This window comes from Callospermophilus lateralis, chromosome 10 (assembly GCF_048772815.1).
Source record: "Callospermophilus lateralis isolate mCalLat2 chromosome 10, mCalLat2.hap1, whole genome shotgun sequence".
Classification (NCBI taxonomy): domain Eukaryota; kingdom Metazoa; phylum Chordata; class Mammalia; order Rodentia; family Sciuridae; genus Callospermophilus; species Callospermophilus lateralis.
Genome location: NC_135314.1, coordinates 39,622,937 through 39,630,240, shown reverse-complemented (window position 1 = coordinate 39,630,240; position 7,304 = coordinate 39,622,937).

Sequence of the window (7,304 nt, the reverse complement as noted above, 5' to 3'; positions counted from 1 at the left end):
AGGATCTCTAACCAAACCATGAACCAGCTTCTGTTACAAGACTTTCAACCCCTCAAAAAAAATTGAGCTGTCCAGTGCAGCATTGCCCAGCACCACCTGACCAGCACCACCATTGCCTCAATGACACCCTGCACCCCTAACAAGGGTCCATATGCTGCCCCTTCCCAGCAGGAAGAAGCTATAGAAGGTTGATCTATGACCCTGTCCCTTAAGGGACCCAATAACAAACAGAAAAGTGGGGAATATAAGGTTTTTGCTTAGAATCTAAGTGGCCATCTTAAGTGACAGCTGCCATCTGAAGAAAAATTTTCACTTTCCACCCAAAGGCCTTTCTGAGAAAGGCTCACCACTCCCTCATACCAACCCCACCCTTAACTGCCCACATTAGGACCCACCTGGCTCTAACCCCTGGCCACCCCCATAAAAGTCTCTAACCCCAAGCCTGTGTTGGCTATCTCCCTCTATGGAGAGATGGACTTTGTCAGCTCTGACAAATAAACTCTGTGTGTATCTCTGCCTGATCTCCATCTTTCATTTCTCACTAGCCTGTCCCCCGGTTCCTTGCTTTCCTTTCAATGTCAATGCACTGTCAGTTGATTTTATTTGCACAAAATGTCATTTGTGAATGGAACAGAGACTGCCAGCTATATTCTTTCATCCTGGGCATTCTACCCTATTATATTTATCAAGCTGCCTTGTAGTTAGTTCTAATCATATGATTAAGCTTTCTAAAACTAAAAATGAATGGAAGAAATATGTGCCACTGCCAGGAATGTGCATACAAAAATTCCATTTTTTTCATGCTACTTTTTTTTCTAGCTTTCTGGAATGTTTTAACTCAAGGTTGCCAGCATAGTTCCATGCTCTTGATGACAAAGTTTTCTTCCATTCCAGTCTATGAATCGTGAACCATTTCTACCTGCTTCTATGTTCTAAATTTTGACTTAAGAGATTCCTGTTAGTGAATATTGTCTCAGCTGCTGATATGAAGTCATTGTGTACATTTCTTTTGTAAGTGCAAATAATCTTACTAGATATAAAATAGGTGGGCAATTATGGTAGATGCAAATATTTATCTTTTTCCTGCCTACTTATGTGTCTTATGTGTTTGTATCCACATGGATGTCAATAGGCATATGTTCTTGGCATGTCTCAGTTTATACTTAGTAGCATATTGAGCATCTTGAACATGTATTGATTTTATTGAAGGTGCCAAAGTCAGCTTTACTCTCCATGCCTCTGCAAGTGACCATTAGGAAATACACAAGTCCAAAATATCATTGAAAATATCAGATCATCCTCAGAAGTTTTTGTAGGAAATATCAGATAGTTTTCAGAAATATGTGCTGCAATTTTGTATGTTGTGATTGGCTCCAATCTGTCTCCTACCACCACTGAAGAATAATACTATCACATAAGCATGATTTGTTTAAACTTATTCTGTATATTTATCATCATTATCTCATATCCCTTAAAAAGCCAAATCATATCTCAATTTATCCATCAGAGCCAAACAGTGTTTGTATGTTTCTCCTTTTTTTCCTTTACATTTCACATAGGTTCTCCAGGTTTCTATCTTAGAGTCTGAGACAAAACAGTTTTTACTCCTGAGTATATAAAGTCTATATAATTTCAAATACATCCCTGCATGGCCAGTTTTAAATTGTTTAAATTTCTTTCAGGATTTTCTTCATTCATATGAGCCACTGTTAGTGAAGACTAAAAGGAAAAATTACTATTAGAAAATATATAACATTATTTTCCCTCAGTTTAATTAGGAAGAGTCTAACAAAAAAGAACATTGACAGATACACTCTGACTTTGGTTAGGTAACCTGTATCCAAAGCCCCAGAGACAAAATCGGGATCATTGAATGTTTTCTTTTTCTTTTTTTTTTTAAATATTTATTTATTTATTTTTTAGTTATTGGCGGACACAACATCTTTGTTTGTATGTGGTGCTGAGGATCGAACCCGGGCCGCATGCATGCCAGGTGAGTGCGCTACCGCTTGAGCCACATCCCCAGCCCTGAATGTTTTCTTTACTATCAAAAACATTGGCCCTGGGCTGAGGTTGTAGCTCAGCGGTAGTGCATTTGCCTAGCATGTGCAAGGCACTGGATTCAATTCTCAGCACCACATATAAATAAATAAAATAAAGGTTTATCAACAACTAAAAAATTTTTAAAAAAATTTTTTAAATTGGCCCTCAGGATAATCTCAGACAGTAGAATAATACTGCTTTCTCCTTTCTTTCCTCTTTCAGTCTCTTCTTTTGTCTTTTAATTTCTCTCTCATCTCCTCTTTTTCTACTGATTAAAAATGTTCTTCTGATTATCATAGGTTCAAAGAATATGCCAACACTTACCCCTTGACTTATTAGCAGGCTGGGGAATGAGTATCTTCCTAGATGTTACCTCTTTTGCCTTCTTTTCATGGTTCAACTCTTTGGAGGTTTACTCAGATCAGGTAAATTTTTCTCAGAAGCTCAATTCTCCAAAATTTAGCTAACAATGACTAAGAATGAAATCCATACCTGAAGGAAAAAAATGGAGTGATGCTATGTGTTCACTAAATCTCTGTACTGAGCAGAGCCCAACACAATATCTGGGTTGTTATGAGACCAGCTATCACTAAGGCCTCAACTATGTATTGTGACCTATTGATGACATCACAAAGTCCAAGAACCCAGCCAATATTCATAGTACTACAGCATTGATAAAGCTCATCAGCTAATGTGATACACTTTATATAGTGGAAATGCTGTCATTAAGTTGAACTTTCATACTTCGCACTTGATACCAAAAATAGAAGTGACATGAATTAAACATTTGTATCTTTTGGACACTGAACTGCTTAATCTCCCCAGTGGTGTAAATATGGCAGTACACAAGAGGGTCAGGCTTAGCACCATGTTAGGGAAGTAAAGGCTGTGTCTCATAAGTACAATCTTTAGAAACCTAGGTGACAGGCATGCTGGAATGTGGGTGTGAGTCTGAAAATATCTCATCTGACCATACCCACCCCCCAGATACATAGAAAATAGTTATTCTAATTGTATCAGTTTCCTACTGCTTTCATAGAAATTTACCAAAATTTTATCACTTAAAATATAAACATATCATCTTCTAGTCCTGAGGTCAAAAGCCCAGTATGGGACTTGAGGCCTAAAATCAAGGTTTGAGCAGGCTGCTCCTATCTGGTGTCTCAACTTGAAAAGCTTTTTATCCCCACCCCCAACCCCCACAGGTTTGAAAGCTGCCTGCAATACTTAGCTCTTGTTCTTGTTCTTCAACAGGCATTAGTCTTATATCTGCTTCCCTGGTTACAGGTCCATTCTGATTGTGCCTCCTTAGCTGCCTTTCATAAAGGACATTGTGATGGCCCTGGTTATATGCAGATAATCTAGGAAAATCTTCTCTTTTAAAATTCATGACTTCATCTCATCTGTAAAGTCTCTTTTAACATGCAAGGTCACATATTCATAGGTTTCATGGATTAGGAGGTGGAAATTTCCAGGGCAACTGTTGAAAGAGAGGTTTTTTTCTTTAACCTGTGTTACCAGAATAAAATCACAGGATTTCAGAGAGAATTCACCTATATTCAAATATAGTAGTTTGAAAATGGAAACTGAAAATTTAATAAAAGTTTGTAATGAGTGACACAGCAAAGACATAAACATATTGAATAAAACAAAGCAGAATACAAAGAAACAAAATGCATTTGAAAACTAAAAATTAACAAGAGGAATAAAATGACAATTACAATTTTTTTTCATGTTATAAACTTAGGCAAACTATTTAATTAAAAAAATTCCAAGATAGATAAGAGGTCAATGTAAATAAAAGAATATAGAGAGTTTTGAGCTCTGGAAAATAGAGATGCTAAACAAGTCCCTAACTGAATATAAAACCTAATTAGAATCTGAAAGATAGAAGGGAGCATAAAGTCTAATGTTTGGTAAATAAACTTAGATAAAGTAAGGTGACAAAAAGAAACAAAAATATAATTTAAAGAAATCTTTCTCCATTTTTTTTGTATTAAGAATTGAACCCAAGGGAACTTAAACACTGAGCCACATCCTCAACATATTTTATATTTTATTTAGAGACAGAGTCTTGCTAAATTGCTTAGGGCCTTGCTAAATGGCTGAGTCTGGATTTGAACTTGTGATCTTCCTCCCTTAGGCTCCTGGAGTTACCAACATACACCATTTTGTCTGACCAAAAAAATAAATAAATAAATAAATAAATACACAAGTCATGGATAGAACAAAGAATAATTATTTTTCTGATCAAAATAGGTTAAAAACTTACCTTTGTAATATAGCCTACTCAAAAATAAATGGAAAAGTCAAGAAAGAAAGTGAGTTAAAATTTCAGTGCAGAAGACAAGTGAACTTGGACTAGAATTATCATGGAATGCAGGTAGAAATGGGACAGGGTGGGAGTTGATGTATCCAATTACATTATACAGTTTTCTAGGAATAGTGTTCCAAGTTCAGGTCCTTTAAGCCCTGGTCAGACATGAACCTTCAGACTCTTCTTCAATCTTACAAGGTACTCCAGGACTATGCCAATTCCCCTGTTATATCCACATGATGTATCTTGGCTTTTATTTCATTTTTTCTCCTATCTTGAAAACTCAATCCTGGGATCAAATATTATTGTGTTGGGTGTGTGTATTATCACTTGTTCAGCTTAAAAGTGTCAGAAATTTGGAGGAATGTATATGTGTATATCTGATCTCACATGATACTGGGTTCCCAGTGTTTTTTCCAACCCAAAGCCCATACATGGATAATCATAAGATTTTTAAGAGCTAACACAATTATCAATACTTTAGTGTCTATGAACTGTATTTGAAAATGTATCCAAAATAATTAACTTGATCATGAAATTCAGTAAACTAAGAAATGACTTAGAGAGTCTACTATATAAGTACAGTAAATGACTGGAATGATCACTAAATACTTTATATATTAAAAATGAGAGGAGAGTATGGAAATTATGAATAGAGAAAAAAAATAAATTTTCAAAGGTTTTAGAAAATGAAAATAGCTACAAAAACCTGGAGGTGTGCACAGAGGAGGAGATTAAGATATGTTAATATCTTCATTGCAAATCTCAGGATTAAATTTATGCTTCCTTGAATGATGTAAAACCACACTCTTTTCAATACCTTAAAACTTTTTATCTTAATTACATGGAGAATTTTAAATATTAATACACTAGTGTTTATTGTTAGATTCCTTCCAGTTTCTGTTTTTCCAACAAATTCAAGAATTATTAAATTCAATTTGTAATTTAAAATATTATCATTCAATTTTAGAAAATAAATTCTGTTTCACTTTCCATCATCTCTTTTTCTCACATGCATTTAAGAACTTTACTGATATATAATTGATATGCATTAAAGAAGCATATTTAATTATACAATTGAATGAATCTGATTCATCTACCCATTTTGCCTTCTATTTATAGGTAGGGATAGATACAGTATTCCTTTGTGATAACATCTAATTCTTGTTGAGCATGGTTACATTTGAGTATTAAACTCAATAACAAGTTGAAAGCCAGCCTCATCATCTTAGGGAGGCTCTAAGCAACTTACTGAGACCCTGTCTCTAAATAAAATATTAAAAATGTTGGAATGTGTTTCAGTGCACCCCGAGTTAATCCCTGGGGGGGGGAATTCTTTGAATTATATTTTTCTTTCTTTTCTTCATCTTATATTATATAATTTTATTTGCCAAATATTAAATTTTATGCTCCCTTCTATTTGTAAAAAAAATCATTTTTATTTTAATTTGTTATATTTGAAAACAGAATGCATTACAATTCATATTACACATATAAAGTACAATTTTTTGTTATCTCTGGTTGTACACAAAGTAGAGTCACATTCTTACATGTACTTAGGGTTACGATGACCATTGCATTCCACTATCTTTCCTATCCCTATGCCCCCTTCTCTTCCCCTCCCTCCCCTTTTCCACTCTAGATAGGGCAAAGGGGAAAAGGGCTTCCTTTTATTTCTTTTAAACTTTAATTAGGCTATTTATTCAATTATGCACTTGTTTAGTATCAGAGCTCTAAACTCTGAAAATTTTTTTACATTGATTTTCCATTTTTTCTTGGAGTTTTTTATTAAATTTTTTGCATGATTTGTATGGCACAAAACATTATTTTGTAATTGTGATTTCATTCCTTCTATTAATGTTTAATTTTTAAGTGACATTTTGTTTCTTATATTCTTCTTTGTTTTATTAATTATGTTTATATCGCTGTGTCAATTCATTCCAAACTTTTGCTCAATTTCAGGTTTCTGCTCTCACAATATTATATTTTATTAGAGATGAATTCTCTCTGAAACACTGCTATTTTATCTCAGCATAGCAGGATGAAGATAGAACCCTCTACTCTGACAGCCACTCCTCTTAGAACCCATGCATTGTGGACTGGCATGGCAGAAGAGACTTTGCTACCATTGGTCTATAAGTCTATTTTGGTGGCAGTACCATGCTGTTTTTTGTTACTAATGGTCATAGTATAGTTTAAGGTCTGGTATAGTGATACCACGTGCTTCATTTTTTTTTTTTTTTTTTTTTTTTTTTTTTTTGCTAAGAGCTGCTTTAACTATTCTGGATCTCTTAATTTTCTATATAAATTTCATGAATACTTTTTCTACTTCTATAAGGAATATAAGGGATTTTGTTTGGAAGTGCATTAAATCTGTATAGTGTTTTTGGTAGTATGGTCACTTTGGCAATTTTAATTCTGTCTGTCCAAGAACAAGGTAGATCTTTCCATCTTCTAAGGTCTTCTCTCATTTCTTTCTTTAGCGTTCTGTGGTTTTTATTGTAGAGGTCTTTTACCTCTTTCATTGATTCCCAAGTATTTTATTTATTTTTTGGATGCTATTGTAAATGGGTAGTTTTCCTACAGAGGATTTGTCACTGATATACAGAAATGCCTTTGATTTATGGGTGTTGATTTTGTTACTTTGCTAAATTTATTTACTAGTTCTAAAAGTTTTTTTGTGGAATTTTTTTGGTATAGGTATAGAATCATATCATTAGCAAATAGTGCTAATTTGAGTTCTTATTTACATATCCATATCCCTTTAATTTATTTCATCTAATAGCTCTGGGCAGTGTTTTAAGAACTATGTTAAATCAAAGTGGTGAAAAAACTATGTTAAATCAAAGTGGCATCCCTGTCTTTTCCAGTTTTTAGAGGGAATTTTTTCAATTTTTCTCCATTTAGAATGATGTTGGCCTGGGGCTTAGCATAGTTATATTTA